Source organism: Helianthus annuus, chromosome 2 (assembly GCF_002127325.2).
Source record: "Helianthus annuus cultivar XRQ/B chromosome 2, HanXRQr2.0-SUNRISE, whole genome shotgun sequence".
NCBI lineage: Eukaryota > Viridiplantae > Streptophyta > Magnoliopsida > Asterales > Asteraceae > Helianthus > Helianthus annuus.
In genome coordinates this window covers 53544878-53562922 of record NC_035434.2, presented here as the reverse complement: position 1 = coordinate 53562922, position 18045 = coordinate 53544878, and the positions used below count along the sequence as shown (strand labels likewise).

At 37.2% G+C, this 18045-nt stretch overlaps 1 non-coding gene across 1 annotated transcript; it reads left to right on the top strand.

Annotated features, from left to right (window-relative positions):
• Positions 1-3120: 3120 nt before the first annotated feature.
• On the top strand, positions 3121-3227 carry LOC118489840. The gene has a single exon (XR_004887853.1). It is a non-coding gene; the product is annotated as a small nucleolar RNA R71 (small nucleolar RNA).
• Positions 3228-18045: the final 14818 nt, after the last annotated feature.

Below are 18045 nucleotides of genomic sequence, written 5' to 3'. Positions count from 1 at the left end.
TTTTTTTAGTGAATCACTCGAGAGCGGCATGGAACTTACGCCTTCCATAGGCTTGCCAAGCAATCAATCCTCCTCCTTTTTAACTTTATACCTTTGTAAATATCAAGAGGACTTTTTGGGTGAAAGGTTAGGCTTGGGCTAAAGGTGGGTGGTTGGGTTAGTGGTTAGTAAAAAGGGCGAAAAGCGTAAAAAGCGTCGGTTTTCGTAACACATTTTGTTTTTAGTGACTTTTTATTTTGAAGTATTTCTCCAAACAAGCTTTTGTTTGCATACCTTGTTTGTTTTTAACTTCATCATATTTTTTTTTTAGTCACGTAAAAGAACGAGCTTGCGAAAAACTGAGCTTGATACTAAAATAAAGGGTGAAAAATAAAAAGGGTTTTTGGTGGGTAAAAAGGGTTTAGGGTAAAGAAACGAAAGGTTTAGGCTCAAAGGGGTTAACTAGGGGGATTTTGGGTAGGTGGTAAAAAAAATGAAAAATAATGGTGTAGAAAGAAAAATGGTTAGTCCTAATGCCTCCATCATTTACTTACTTGGGTTTAAGTTGGTAAGGACCGGGAATGAATCGTCGTGGCAAGTTCTAGAGTTGTAAGAACCAAGCAGCTATTCACACAAGAAACGAAAAATGAGCATTTAGTCTAAAGATGTAAATTTGTATGCTCAATAAAGGCTCAAAACTCACTTTTGTGGGAATGGGTTTTTAATGTGATCAAGTATATATAATCAAATTTTAACTAGACTTGTTATGCCGTTTCATAATTTTCTTATGTTGGTTCTTGTTATCACGACGCTCTCGGTTGTAAATTTTATAAAAATATAACCTTATTAATCTTGTGATTCCTAACTTAAACTTTAGACAAGTAAGAAAAATTGAAAATTTTTGAAAAAAAAAATTTGGAGTGTTTAGCGGTTCCAATAGAGTTTTGTGTAAAGCTTGTTGTTAGGACTTGCAAAATTTCAAAGTGTTAACTTCCCCCCCACACTTAAATTACACATTGTCCTCAATGTGTCCCAAAAATAAATTTTTAGGTTGATTGGATGTGTAATGTGGTGTTAAAAAGCAAAGATTTATGTTACTGGCAGTCTGGACACGGCCCCGTGGGGACCGGACACGGCCCCGTGTTCAGGTGCCAGTAACAGAAATTAAAGAAATGAGACAGAAGCCTGGACACGGGGGCGTGTCTGGTGAACACGGCCTGTGTCCAGTTACCTGAACTGGGCGTTTTTCTGCAGGTGGTTCAGAACGGGGCCGTGTTGGTTGAGCACGGCCCGTGTTGAACCTTCTGTAATGGAGATTTGTGTCGGGCTGCTTCGTTCTTCGTGCATGGGGCCATTTTTCTCGTTCCCTTTTTCATCCATTATCACCAAGAGTGTGTTTTATTCCTGCAAATTAAAACTAAAAGATTAAACTAAACTAAGGATAGTTCCGTGGAATGCCTCCGTGGTGCGCCACGTTTATAAGGGTCCTTGGCTAGACCCAATGTGAGGTTATATATTTTCTGAGTGGGATGCTTGGCGTCCCATGTTACACCGTCGGAGAGCAGCATCCAAGCTCGAATCAATAACCTTCATGTAGTTGACCGGGTCGTCGTCCTCTATTCTCTTCCCAACCCCGAATTTTACTTCATCATCCCCATACCTCAAGGTGAGTGTTCCGTTATTCATATCTACCACCGCCTGTGCGGTGGCAAGAAATGTCTCCCTAATATGAGGGGGACCTCGGTGTCTTCCTCCATATCGAGTATGAAAAAGTCGGCTGGATAGACGAATCTGCTTACCTTTATCAAGACATTTTCGATGACACCTTGTGGAAATTTGACGGATCGATCAGCGAGTTGTATGCTCATTTTTGTAGGACTCGTGGTTCCCAGGCCGAGTCTTTTAAACATTGATGAGGGCATGAGGTTAATGCTAGCCCCAAGGTCGGCTAGGGCATTACGAACGGGGGACTCCCCTATTGAGCAGGGAATCGTGAAGCTTCCGGGATCGATTTTCTTTTGGGGAAGTTTATTGAGTACGAGGGCAGAGCATTCTTCGCCTAAATTAACTAATTGCTAATTTTCAATTTTCTTTTTATGAGTGAGGAAGTCCCTCATGAACTTAGAGTATTTGGGCATTTGGGTTAGGACCTCAATAAAAGGAATATTGATATGCAATTGCTTCAATAGACTTTCGAACTTTGCGAATTGCTCATTGGTCTTTTGACGAATTAACCTACCGGGGTACGGAACTCGAGGAGCCTTGGTAGGTTCTGGCGATGGAGGGGAGTTCTTTTCCTGCAGAGGTGTGGGTACCGTTTCTTCTGTTGGCGGCGGCGCTTCTGCAGGCCCTACGGTGCAGTTTCGTAGCGTGATGAGGTGAACTTGCGCTTTTGGGTTTGTTTCGGTATTGCTAGGTAGTGCGCCTTGCGGTCTCTCGGCAAAATTTTGAGCTATTTGATTTAATTGTTTTTCTATGTTTTGAATACTAGCTTGTTGATTTCTAAAATTTGATTCTAATTGTAGAAATCTTTCCGAGTTTTTCTTTTCAGTGTCGGAGATGAGGCGAGATACCGTATCTTCAAGCCTTTCTCGTCCACTTTGTTGTTGAGTGAAATTTTGTGACTCATTTCTTGGTTGTTGAAAGTTTGTTCGTTGGGTTTGTTGGTTACTACTATTGCCGGGTTCTCTCCAACCAAGGTTTGGGTGGTTTCGCCATCCTTGGTTGTAAGTTCCCGTTGGGGGACCCGACGGCCTAGGTCTATTATCAATGTAGTTTACCAATTCTTGTTGATCGTCTGTTTCTTTCATACAACTCCAATTTTCATGTGACCCACCACACCCTTCACAAGCCATAACCGAGACTGTTTTTGTCATTTCCAATTTTTTTATTTTTGAAGAAAGGGCCTCGATTTGGGCTTGTAAAGAAGTGCTTTCATCGACCTTATGGGCGCCCGGGGCAATAGATTTATTGCCTCGGGGGGTGTGCCATTGAAAATTCGTTTGAGCAATTTCCTTAATTTGGTTATATATTTCATGCGGGCGTTGATTACCTAAAAGTCCCCCAGAGCTAGAATCAAGTGTCTGCCTTGTGTGTGGCAACAATCCATTATAGAAAGTGGATACTTGTTGCCATATCGCAAGGCCGTGATGTGGACACTTGCGTAATAACTCCTTGAACCTTTCCCAAGTTTCATATAAGGATTCCCCGTCCTCTTGTGAATATGTATTAATTTCAGTCATTAATTTAGCAGTTTTAGCGGGAGGGAAATACTTATATAGAAATTTTTGGGCTAGTTCATCCCAGGTGTTTACCGATCCAGCTGGGAGGGCGTTGAGCCAAGCTTTCGCTCGGTCTTTTAGTGAGAAAGGAAACATTCGGAGGCGGATGGCGTCATTTGATGCTCCGTTGATCCGAAAGGTATCACATATTTCTAAGAAATTAGTAATATGCAGATGGAGATCCTCTTGGGCAGGGATTTGTTGAAATCTCTTGTGAGATATTTGGATGTAATGGCGTTCATAAAACCGGCCACCCTCATTTTTTCGTCAGCCCCCACATAAGTTAGACCTTCCTTCTTGTATCTTTCTATAAACTCTCGAAGGCTTTCATCATCTCTTTGTTTGATTTGAAAGATCACTGTAGCATCTTTAACATATCGCCTCTGTTGGGAGAAGTTGGTTAGGAACCCTTTGCTGAGGTCATCGAAGCTTCGAACGCTTGGGGCAGGCAAGTCATTGAACCAGATTCTGGCTGACCCGACAAGGGTTTGCATGAACATTAGACAACATTCAGCATTCGACCATTTCTCAATTCTTGCTGCACCAGTAAAGATCTGAAGATGGTCTTCAGGATCTTCTGTCCCATCATATGTTTTGATTTGGGCTGGCATCTTGATCTTCGCTTGAAAATCATAAGCGGCTATTTGCTGTGAAAAGCATGAGAGGTTGCTTGGCTTATAAGGCTTGGCCAAATCTTCTTCAACCCTTGCACCTACGTTGTTTCTGTTATTGTTGTTCCCTTGAGTGGCCAACACCTGATTAATAAAGTGCTGCCACGGGAAGCTGGTCATCATCTGGGCCATCATCTGAGGCATAAGGTTGAAGCCTTGAACGCTTCTGGGTGCTACTGAGCAGCTAACTCATATGGGAGTGCTCATAACGGCACTTCGCGCCAAGGGGAGCACGGATAGGGCCTGTTCCCATGAAGTTGTAGTTGATGGTGGAATACTTGTCACTGGGGGACTGCAGGAGTTGATCAAGGGTCAACTCATGGCCCAAAGGAGCACCATTTGTGGCTGGTTGAGATGAAAAGAGAGGATATGCTGTAGGATTTGGACTCGCGGATAGATAAGGATTAGGGTTTGGAGCAGGATTACTGGGACCAGCCTCATCCCTGGATGCAAAAGGAGGGAGAGGAGGTCCGGGAGACAGTGTAGGTTCTGGCTCATCATAGTCCAAACGAATCCTCACTTCCTTGTCCCTTTCCCTACTCACATATTGGTTGAGGAGAGACCTCAACTCAAGGAAATTGTTAGCGACCTCTTCAGGGGTAAGTTCGACATGTGAGGAGGTGCTAGAGACACCAACATTAGGGGAAGGGACCCCGGATCTGGATGGGGTTGGAGTGTTGAAAGTGAGAAACTCGGGAGTGCTCCCCGGAGTCGAAAAAGAAGTTGGTATAGCCACTTGAGCTTGGCTAGTACCTGGGGTAGAGGCGTTTGGAACCTGATTCACTTCTCCCGGGGATCCACTTTCCGACATGGTAATTTCAAGGTAATGGAACTACACTACTAGGTCTTTTGAAGAAAAATAGTGGCGTAGCCCCACGGTGGGCGCCAACTTGTTGACGCAACAAATAATAGACCAAGGATAGTAGCTGGGCTGGTTAGGCAAAAGGGTTGAAGGGTTCAACTTTGCCTAACGCAGGTCGTGGGGTCCCCCCACGTTTGCAAGACGTGGAGAGAGGTTCACTAGATTGTTTTTGTAGTTTGCTGAAGATCCTCCTCTGAAGTGTGTTCAGATTCGGATGTGTAAACAAAAGGAATGTGTGTGTTGAATGTGAAAGCATGTGACTTGCATGAAGCAATTACTCGATGGCAGTGATCAGAGATTTCTCAAGAATCAGAGTTGATCGGAATGTCTTGCTTAGTAAATGAAGTGTCTAATTTATAGGAGAAGACATCACTCAAAGAGGAATGTGTTTGACTAGTGAACATGCTTGCAGTGGGGGACACACCCTTTCAGGGGTTGAAGCCTTTTCACCTGCGGATAAAAGAGTGTGCTCTGTGGACCTGCGTTACTTTTGCGGCTAGTGAGTTGGTGAAGCAATCCAGAGACGTGACCTTTTACTCTTCCCGCATTGCTTTATCTCAACTCCCCAGGTTTTTAACCTTTGAACCATTTTACCTTTTGAGCATTCAGGTATTTAAGTCATTTATATTTGGTCTTGGGCTACCCAGACGAATAGAATAGAATTCATGTTCATGTTAAGAGAAGAGCGGATCCAATACCAAGACGACTTCTTTCCCAAGAAGTGCAGCAAGTACTTTAGTAATTTGGGGATTTCATGCCCCACGAGTGAGTTGCCAAGTGCCCCCGTCATCACATAACTATGTGAATTAGGCGTAGGTGGGGCAATGGAAAAACGATATGGTCAAAACAGATCTTTAGTTTGGATGGGTCAACCTGTAAAGCTTTTGTCCAAACTATTCTTAATTGTTAATTTACAAATTTGATTTATAAAAAAATAGTGAAAAGTACACTTTGGGTGTTTGTCAACCCCCTTTGACCCGTTTCTTTTTGCTATTTTGGTTATCTGACCCGTTTGACCCATTGGAGAAAAAATATAACCTAAAAGTAATCCGTTAATAAGTTCAGCCATACAAGCTTAATGTACAACCAACTAAACTCAAAAGGATTATTTTATTTTTTAAAAATAGAGCAAATTAGAAATTAATAAAAAAGAAACTAGAAAAAGTGGCTGCTGGTCCATACTTTTCTACTAGTCTGTATGGTATACACACAGGAAGATGTAGGTCAAATGTGGATTAATATGTACAGAACAGAAGTAGCATAAGTTTCTTGTCACAAATTAAAAGTATATACTTAGCCATGCGAGAGGCGCACAAAAGCAATAAGGTCTAAAACCGAGGCGCGAAGCGCAAAGCACAAAAGCGGCGGACTTTTCGTACCCAAGGCGCAAAGTGATTATATAACTTATATATATATATAGTGGAGGGTTCAAATGAGAAGAAATTCTTTGTAAGAAGAAAAAAGAAGAAATTTCAACCAATACGAAAGCTTCATTAGACTTCATTTAATATTTGTACTTAATGTAACTATAAGGGTATATTAGTAAAGTTACATACATCATTAATTGGTAGTTTCATCTTTAATAACTAACTTTATTAAATTTGTAACTTATTTTTAAGATATATATTTTTCACAAAAAATAAAAATAAAAATTCATTTATAGTGTAGGATAAATACGAGGCGTGTAGGATAAATTACGAGTTGTGTAGGATAAATTTCAATATGTGTAGGATAAATTTCGAAGTGTGTAGGATAACTTTTGATGTGTGTAGGCAAAAATATTTAGTGTGGAGGATTATAGTCTTAATGACTAATTAATTAGTCAAACACAATAATAAATGAGATGAGAAAAAAACTATTTAATGTTTTACAATTGTACCCTTTTATTCTTTTTCTTCTCAATAAAATTTTCTTCTCAAATGAACCTTCCCCTATATATATATATATATATATATATATATATATATATATATATATAGGGGACCGCTAAAATGAGAACCACCTCCAGTTGTAAGAACTGAGGGAACCACTTTCTAGCCTTTAGATCAAGGAGATGGATGGATGAGATTTAAAGTAACTAAAATTAATATTAAATAGATTTTGTCTTATTATGTCTTTAATATTATAATCCAAAAGGGTAGTATAGTAAAATTACACTATTTTGTCTTTATATATATATTAGTATTTAATTGCCTTTTTGTCTTATTCATTAATTACTTTATAATAAAAAAACAGAATTTTATGTTAAACAATAATTTAAATTCAGATTTGTATAATAATTTTTTATTAAAAGAATTTTTTTATTAAAATCTTTCTTTAAATTAAGATTTTTTTAACAAACCGTTTTTTTAATGCCGTTTTTTTTAACGCGCCGTTTTTACGAGCGTTTTTTTACGAGCTTTTTTTTTACGAAACGTAAAAAAGTTTTACGTTAACGTTTTTTACGTTTTACGCGCCGGTTTTTTACGTTTTACGCGCCGGTTTTTTTCATTTTACGCGCCGGTTTTTTACGTTTTACGCGCCGGTTTTTTACGTTTTACGCGCCGGTTTTTTACGTTTTACGCGCCGGTTTTTTTACGTTAACGTTTTTTTACCTTTTTTACGGAACGTAAAAAAGTTTTGCGTTAACGTTTTTACGTTTTACGCGCCGGTTTTTTACGTTTTACGCGCCGGTTTTTTACATTTTACGCGCCGGTTTTTTACGTAAAACTTTTTACGTTTTACTAAAAAAAATTACGTTTTACGTAAAGCTTTTTACGCTTCACGTTTTTACGTTTTACGTTAAAAAAGTTTACGGTTTGCGTTAAAAAATTTACGGTTTAATTTTTTACGTTAACGTTTTTTTACGTTTTACGCGCCGGTTTTTTTTACGTTTTACGCACCGGTTTTTTTACGTTTTACGCGCCGGTTTTTTTACGTTTAACACGCCGGTTTTTTTACGTTTTACGCAACGGTTTTTTACGTTTTACGCGCGGTTTTTTTTACGTTTTACGCACCGGTTTTTTACGTCAACATTTTTTTACTTTTTATGTTTTTAAATTTTACGTTTTATGTAAAACTTTTTACGTTTTAAGTTTTACGTTAAACTTTTTACGTTTTACGTAAAAGTTTACGGTTGAACCTTTTTTTCACAAAAACTTTTTTACACGAAACCTAACATTTACGTTTTAACGCGCCGTTTTTTTTTAGTTTTACGTTAAAATTTTTACGTTTTAACGCCCGTTAAAATTTTTACGTTTTAACACGCCTCAAAAAAAAAAACCCAACAAACAAAAAACAAAAGAACGAGTGGATTCTTGAAAAAAAACAAAGTTTCGGCTCAGATTTTCCGACAATCAGAGGCTGCAAGGTGGGGTTGCAGGTTCAAAAACCTACCCTCCACCATCCTTGCCGCGCCATCGTCAATTTTTTTTCATCATCACCGCCGATTCAATAAGGCACCGGATTCAACTGATTTAAACATTCAAAAGGAAACAAGAACATCATTCAAACAGATTCAAACCTGTATCAAAACCAACAGATTCAAAAGAACACAAACTTCATTTAAATCATAGATCAAGAAACAGGGGCATTTAGAACGATTGCCCTTTCAAACTTCAAATCCAAGTTCACTGTTTGCAAAAATCAGATTCAAACCACAAGATTCAAAACCACAAGATTCAAAACCAACAAGATTCAAAACCAACAAAAACCCAGTTCATCAAAAAAGCACCCAGTTCATCAACAAAAACTCAGATTCAAACCCAACAAAAACCCAGTAACAATAACAACCAAACATGATGTAGATACCCAAAAATCAAATCAAAAGGAAACCCCATCAACAATAACAAAATGATGTACATACCCAAAATCAAATCAAAGGAAACCCCAAAACATGGTGTCTGACTTCAGGTTGCTTCAGGGGTGTGGGTGACCGGTCGGAGGTCCGCTCTGCCCAACTCCCACCAAGTCGCACAAACGACCACCGCTACAACCCCCCCTCAATTTCTTTCCCGCAGTTGTACGCCACCACCAGACGGTGGTACCCACCACCACAACCAACCCTTCACCACCGTCTCCGTGAAACCCACCACAACACCCCTCGTCGTCGTCAAACATTTGATCTAATGAAAAGAGGAGAGAGACATAGTAGATCTGATGAGAGATGATAGAGAAAGAACATCATCTAAGACATCATCGGGAAAACGGACAGTGGTATCATTGAAAACATGGGGGTTGGTGGTGGGCTTAGGGTGAAGAAGGATGGCAGTGGAGGGTGTGAGTATTACGTCGGAGCAAAGAACAACAGTCATATTGGTCGGAGTCCAACTCCGGCAGCCGGAAAAAAAACGAGAGGGGGAGAGAAAGGTGTATCAGATTCAACAAATAAATGGAGGAGAGAGGTACTGAGATTAATAAATGGAGGAGAGATGTACTGACATCAATAAATGGAGGAGAGAGGGGTGAGAAGTGACATTTTGGGGTAAATGACCATAATACCCTTTGAGTTGTCATATTATGATTGGTTGAGAGTGGTTCTCGCGGTTCTTACAACTGGAGGTGGTTCTTATTTTAGCGGCTCCCTATATATATATATATATATATATATATATATATATATATATATATATATATATATATATATATATATATATATAGGGGGAGGTTCATTTGAGAAGAAAATTTTATTGAGAAGAAAAAGAACAAAGGGTACAATTGTAAAATATCAAGTAGTTATTCTTTCATCTCATTTATTACAATCTTTAAGTAATTAGTTACTCATAAAGACTATTATTCTCTACACTAATTTTCATTGCCTACACACATAAAAAGTTATCCTACACATTTCGAAAATTATCCTACACATACGTAAATTTATCCTACACAACTCGTAATTTATCCTACACACCTAATAATTTGTCCTACACTCTAAACTAATTTTTTTTTATTTTTTGAAAAAAATATATATTTCGAAAATAAGTTACAAATTTAATATAGTTAACTATTAAAAAGGAAGACTAGAAATTAATGATCTATATAAGTTTACAAATATACCCTTACATTAAAATTAAATGCAAATATTAAATGATGTAAAATGAAGCATTCTTATTGGTTGAAACTTATTCTTTTTTCTTCTTACAAAAAATTTCTTCTCATTTGAACCTTCCACTATATATATATATATATATATATATATATATATATATATATATATATATAGGGTAATTCTAGATAAAAAACCCTAAAATTCTTAGAAAACTCTGGAAACCCAAATGGGAAGCCATTTTTACCCAACCTCCCGACATTTTTTTTTTTTTGAAAAAAATTACACATGTAATATACATGTTTTAGAGTGTTTTGGGCCAAAAAAAACAAAAAAGCGCCGAAGGGATTTTTTAAAAAAAAATAAACAAATTTCAGCTCCTAACACGTGTTAAGCAAAAAAGACATAATTTTCCTGAAATTCGCTGAAACTTTTTTTTTTTTTTTTAAAATATCCCTTCGGCGCTTTTTTGATTTTTTTGGCCCAAAAGTCTTAAAAACATGTATATTACATGTGTTATTTTTTTCAAAAAAAAAATGTCGGGAGCTTGGGTTTTCTAGGGTTTTTTATATATATAGGGTTTTCTATATAGCCCAACCCTATATATATATATATAGGGGAAGGATAAATCGGAAACCCACTTGAGTTGAGAAAACTCAGAAAACCTTTGTAAAAAAACCATGTAAACTCAACATACATTTCTAAAAAAAAATAGGAAATATAATATACATATATTTGAACATTTTAAAAAAAGAAACACAAAAAAACACCAAGTAGTTTTTTTTTTAAAAAATGTTACAAAATTTCAGGTTACATAATATGTATGTCCAAAAAAAATGTAACATATAAATTTTCAACATTTTTTAAAAAAAAAATAGTAAGCGTTTTTTCATTTTTTTTCTGCAGAAGATATAAAGATATATTAAGATGAATTGAGAAAAGAAGGGATCAAGAATGAATTGATATATGGGCATCTAGATACAAAACTAGAAGATTTACTTGCTCAAGTATTGGGAAACAATTTTCCCTAACTCGTCAAATAACATCTGCCCCAAGAGATCCATCTAGCCTCAAAATTCTCAAATGGAAGTTAGATAGGACAAGCCATGAATTAACTCTGTTTAGGGCTAATGGAAAAGTTGAAAGGATCTCCATGAACAATGCATTTAGGCTCAAAAATGAAGATATGCAAGACCTTATGGGGCTTGAACTCGAAAGAGACCCAAATGACTATCTCTCTATGAAATTTGAACACCAATTTAAAGGTCAAATTAGGGAGAAGTTGATAAGGAATAAAATTTGATCAAATAAACATCTGTTTTGGCATCATCTATTCTAGGGGGAGATTGTTGAACCTACAAAAGAACAAATGATTTTAAAAGCCAAAACATGACTTCTTGGTCAAGAAATAAACTATTAAAGAAGCATTATCCTCCCAAAGATAGTGAATTTTGAACATTAATAAGAACATCTGTTGAAGACATCAAAGCTCTATTTGAAGACATAACATCTGTTGGATGGCCAAAGCCCTATTGAAGACAAAGCATTAATCATGAAGACCATACATTCGTTATGGCAAAACATATATTTGATACAAGTCAACAATGGTTTAAAGAACAGTGGTTTAATCAATGTATTGTAGTTAGCTTAGAACAGATGTTTTATGTAATAGATCAGATGATAGATTTCTACAGATGTTTCCTAGCATCTGAGGAATCTCTTCCGCTAGGAATGTTAGATGTCACTATTAGGGTGACGTCAACTGATTGCAAACAGAGCTTTCGTACCTATATAAATAGATCTCATGTGTTAGAGATCTATCATCACTTAACATTCCTTTTTTATGATCAGTAAAGTGTGTGATCAGGCTAATGGGGAGTTTGTAAAATTATTTCTGTAATTTGTAATCATTTGATTATTAATACAACACAGTTTTGATATAACTTTCTACTCTTTTATGCTCATATAATCCCGCATTTCCTTTTATAATACAATCATATATTATTTCACCCGAAGCATACAAGTTAAACTCAGATCCTACATTCCATTTAACCGGTTCTTCTGTTCCTTTGGATTACCTTATTCCCCATTAATTTGTTACCTTAACTTTTACCCCCCCCCATAGGATCTTTATGAATCATTAGAAGCCTTCCCTAAGGATCTTGATATAATATCAGAAGCTTTTTATTACCCTCAAGATCTGGTTCAAGACCAGAAGCTTGTCACCCGAATTTGGTTCCCAAAAGTCTACATAATAATAAACTTGATAAGCCATGTTTGGATTTCCCTTATTAGTATATGGGTTGTTACACACCATGAGTGTACTAATAAGTTTCACCTCACAGGGTTTATCAAGAACACCGAATCTGATTAAGGGTGTTAGAAGCCATACACACACCTTAATCAAGTTAAGTTAGGTTAAATTAAGATGTTAAGTTAATTTAGTTTCAAAGGGGTCATGCAATCCTGTCACAGAAGATAACAAACCAAGAATTAGTAAAGGATAAATACATTAAATAACATAAAAATACTATATTAATAGGATTAACTAATCCAAGATTTTGAGAAGTCATAGAGATTACATCCATATGAAACTCTTTTACCAATTGCGATTATCACACTTCATGATCTTCAAGCTCTAGCTCAAGTACAAGTATATGTGCAACAAAGTGTATCTCAACTCTCATCTACTACATATGTTTAGTGAACTAATCTAATGATGCCTTATACATAACATGGATTATCAACGGTCGGATGTAGGATCCAAACTTTGGAGAGGTCTCGGTCGGCATAAAGGCCTTCCCTAGGGTTCAACCTCTCACTTCTAAGCAAAGGGGGCTTAGGAAGCATCTTGATCATGGCATACTTGGCTATTTATTAGGCAAGTTCCATGGATCTTCCACACTTTCTATACACTAGAGCCTCCAAGGGCGAGAGAACAAGGCCTTAGAGGCACAACTCTTCCAGCCTTGGGGCTGTAGCACGATAAGGAACAAGAGTGCAAAGAAGGGCATGCCTCAAATGAGTGAATGAGGCTCGTATTATAGGCTGATCAAAGGTAGTAGTGCACGTGCGTGCATATAGGGCACAGTCATGCCTTGTACTTGGAATCATGATAGAAGCTTCGAGAATTTGTCCTTTCTGTCTCCCATGGGTCTTGGGCACGGGCGTGCCTCTGATGCACGATCGTGCATATTGAGTTGTCCAACAACAGTTGCAGGAGGTGTACTTTGGTCTCAAGCTTTTGTCCTCTTCTTAGATGTCTTTTATTGGGTGGGGGGGGGCACGATTGTTTTTATGATGCACGTGCGTACCTGCCGTCTTTCTTTCTTCGCTTGGTTGTGAACGGGGGGCTTCTTTGAAACTTCGTATTTTCGTCCATTTTTTACTGTTTTTTTGCTTCTTTTTTATTTTGGTCCTTCTAATCCTGTAAAAACTGAAAATGTTTAGGTATTGTTTCTTTTACAAATTGCCTAAAAATGTTCATAAATAGGGGTAATTTTGTATTATAAACTTGTAATAATTGATAGTACATCAGTTGTCTTTAACGTATTCGACACGATATCGTATCATAAAAATACACTTGTTAAATTAAGGATCAAGCATTGTTGTGTAAAAATCTGAATCACAAGTAACGATTCTATAACTTGAGGACTTCAGTAGATTGTATAGTGATTATGAGATGTAGAAAGTAAATTTAATTAATTAAATAAATATCTATAAAATTAAGAATGTTTCAAGGTAAGATCGAAAAAAATCAATAAAGCTAAAATATTTTTAGAGTAATTATAGTAAATAACAGTTAAAGTTCAAAGAATAGTATCTACTACAAGAAGGAATCTTCTACTTTTTTTGAATGTTCTTTTTTTGAAAGTTAACTATTATTCACAATCAAACCCTCAAACCAAGGGCAACCAAAACAAAAAAACCAATTACATCAAGTTAAACGAGCACCAATCACTCCAAAGAATTCCTCTATTGTTCGATCTATTGTGATACCAATGAAAACCCAACACTTTTATCTCCTGAAAAATATCTAAGATTTCTTTTCTATTGTTATTGAACCTCTTATCATTCCTTGCCGACCAAATACACCAGCAACCGACTATAATAATTCCTTTGAGCGCTTCTCTAGCTGTCTTCTCTAGTCCGGCATGAACGTGAATTGAAGTCAAATCTTTGATAGAAAAAGCAAAAATCGGACTGATGTTACACCACCGACTTATCATGTGCCAAATGTTTGAAGCCACGTAGCAAGAACAAAAAAGATGGGCCACTGATTCCTCGTAATCCTCGCACAAAGAACAAAAAGAATATCCGACGAAACAATTACGTTTAATAAGGGCATCGGTCGTAGCAATCCTCCCCATTTCTGCTCTCCAAATTAAGATATTGCATTTCTTTGGAACCCACTTTGACCATTTGAAGACAAAATTCCTGCTAAAATCAATCCCACTTCTTAAAAAATTTTTAACTTCCTTAACCGTGAAGTCTTTGCTCTTGCCTCCGGACCATTCCCACTTATCCCGGGATTCACTTAAAGATATGCCATTTAGAAGGGACTCCAACGAGCTCAGTTCATCAGTCTCAGACTCGGTATCTAGCGGTCTCGACCATGACCAACTTCCCGTAAAAGAGTTGATGACTGGATTGAATCTCTCGGACACCCGATAACTCTTGTCTGATTCGATACGAAATAAGGATGGAAATCTGTCCTTAAGAGGTGTAGGATCGTATTCTGACCCGAACGAGTTGCTCAGAGGCTTTCTCCTTGGTTTCAGGTGCGGAATAACAAGAAACTAAGGTAGAAACAGCAGGCAAATCACTTTAACTACTTGTTTATTGATTTCAAACGTTTACAGCTCAAATCTCGCACCGGCAGAGCTTCGGCACGATTTCTACGCAATGTTACCACTGGGATTGCCTTTGAGGTATATATAGACAGCTGGAACCGCTTATTGGACAGGCCCAATAAGCGGCCCACACATGTAGTTCGAGCGGTCCATACAAGTGACATTGGAGCGGTTCACATAAGTTGCCACTCGAGCGATCCAACATGATCACTCGAGCGGTCCACTAACCTAATGGTCCTAAGAGCGATCCAACCTCTAATTCTATACATTTTCTCCAATTTCTCATATTACATTCCCAGATCTAACGTTCTAAGACAATGACTCGATACAAGACGGAATCAGCAGATGTAGTGCATCAATAGACTCCCCCTCAGATGTTGATGGAGTCGACTATTGAGTCACACCAATGTTGTATCTTCAGATCTTCAGTCTTGATCAGTCTTTGGGCTTCTCTCTCTTTACCATTCTAACATTCTAAGACTCGAACGAAGATGTAGTCGACAGACAACTGCACCAACAGAATCCCCCTTGAATGTTGACGGAATCTTCAGTGAGAGTCTTCAAACATTCACAACTCTTCAATCTTGTTCGGCCTTCTTCAGGAACTCAGCCTGGAATAATATCTTCTTCAGGAATTCCTTCCTGGAATCACATGCCTGGATCATCCTCTGGCTCTAACTTTCATCAGACTCCCCCTATCATAATGCTGGGATCTCTGTCTGGAAATCGTTATCACCAATGAAATCAACTCCTGGCTTTCTCTGTTTAAGCTCTCCTCTGGTTCTGATGTGTCTCCTGGCTATTTATAGCAACAGGATCAGAAACCTGCAAAACTCAACCATACTATTACAAACTAATACAATTTGCAATTCAACTTAATGAATCAGCAAATCATATAAGAAAAATTATGAAGATCAAACTGTAGGTTACCATTCAACTTATTCATCAAGTTAATGAACCAAATTTGCATTTCAAATCTTCACAATTTTACACTCTCTCCCAAACCACAAGTTCAACATGTTTAGCACTTAAAATGTCAAATATCAGTTCTTCACACTCTGTTGTCGAAAATCTTTTTGTAGTTTTCAAATATCAAACAAAAATACAATATTTTTAGATTTTTGAATTTAGAGAAATACAGAAATGAACACTATTTTTGAGAGATTGTGCAAGAGGATCATATCGGTTTTTGAGACATATCACCAACACCGTTGATCTTGATTAATCAGCAAATGTTAAAAACAAATTTACTTCTGATTGTCAGTATTGTTGTCCACTTAAACCTCTACACAAATTTTCAATTGATTCAAGATACGTATTTAATGTATTAGCACTTAAACTTATTTGAGTGTTCCACCTCTTGAATATACTCCCGTATCCAGATCCCAATATTCTGATTTACAGGTAAGTATACTACAAATGTTATCTGTATATAAATTAGGGGAAAAATGCGAGAACTGAGGGATCTCAGGTCAGAACTTCCGTTCAGCAGAGAGATATCAGCTTCGACTTAGCAGTGGGTCCCCTTTAGAGGATCTTTTCAGCTACAACAACTGATCATCAATTTTATTGTCTAATCAGCTGAGGGCTTTATGCTATGTTTCAAGCATATGAAGAAAATATTAGCCAGGGACTAGGTCAGAACTACCGTTCAGCAGAAGTCCCGGAATAATACCCCAGACATCATTTGAGTACAAGAACCTAGTATTTCAGAATAAGAAACCTTTCAAACGAGATTTCAGGGGTTACCTATATATCCAAGTAGTGTTCCCCACAAAATAATTAAGTTTGATTTTATGTTTATATCTCGAATACAATTTACTAACTGTGTGAAGCCTACTGACACATCATTAGTAAGACTCGTTTAAAAACAATTTTGACTTTACAAATCTCTAGCATGCTGTGATAGTCCACCGATGTACTATCATCTCCTCTTTTTGCAACAAAACTCATTTTCATTTTTCAATTTTTTTTAAATTTTTCAAAATTTTATTACTCCCCCTAAAATCAAAATATGTTTCAATTTTGATTTTCTGAGGAAAAAAAATTGAAAACAAACTATACAAGAAACTTGACAACATAATGTGAATTACCTCAATTCACCATTCTCGTGCAAAACAATCAGAACTCCCCCTCACAACAAACTATTTTCCCATTGTGATTTCAAAACACTTAAGTTTGTTTCAATCAAAATGGTTTTTCCGGAAAAAATTAGTTTGTGTTCAAACCATTTGTAGGTTAGGGGTTATCTCTTCATCTTGTTTTCTTCAAACATTTTAAAGATTTGTCATTTCCAGTTTTATCATAAACCATCAGTAGAAAATCAAGTACAAATTAATGTCCCTGATTTACCACATGTAAATCGAAAAATCACCAAAGTGAAATTTCTCAAGAAGTGTGCCGATTCATGATCCACGATACCATCTTGGGATCTCCGGCAAGTCAGGTTTTTCTATTTAAACAATTTCACTCAAGCCTGACTATCCTTGGGTGATTTTGAATTCTTGCTCAACAATGGTGGAAAGTTTTTCACATCCATTGTTAAACTAGAATTTTCAACTTTTACCTCAACCAATGGCTCCTCTGGTTTTACCATTCCAGAATCATTGCCTACAGGTGGCTTGTCCGACTTTGATCTGTCAGATTCATCGCCGACCTTTTCCTTCTTCTTCTCCTCTTTTGTCCTCAGATTTGTATCTGATGAATTCTTTTTACTCAACTTTGCAGATGAAGGAGTAGATTCATTAGAACTATTATTCTATTTGTCCCGTGAACCCGAGGACAAAATCTTCTCGAGATACTCTCTCGCTTTCTTTCTTTTCTTCCTCAGTCTGTCTTTCTGCCCCTGTGAAAGCTTGACTTTCTTTTCTTGAATTTTCTGTTCTTGAACTTTAGGTTTTAGAACCTTCTGTTCCTGGGGCTTGACTTTGACTGGAATCTTTGCCAATTTCTGAGAATTATCCCTCAATCTGTCACTTGATTTCCTTGGGCAATCTCTGGAAATGTGACCTTTGATGTTGCAGTTAAAGCACCTCCTGGTCTCATAATTCCAATAGTGGCAGTTAACAGCAATGTGTCCATGATAACCGCAGCTGTAACACACTCTGTTATCATACCTATCACCATTTTTAGTCCAAACGCTCAGATCAAAGCATTGTTTGGCTTGGTGATACTCCTTCCTCATACTTGCTGGATTTGACGCTTTAGCACTGTGGTCTGACCTGCACCACTTATTACCCACAATTTTTGAGTTTTCATTTTTTAAATTTTTTGATTTTTGATTGCGATTGGATGATTGAACTGATGAGCTTTTATTTTCTTTTTGAACACTTTTCTCATTTTTAAATTTTTGTTTCTGTTCTACTTTCTTCTTCAA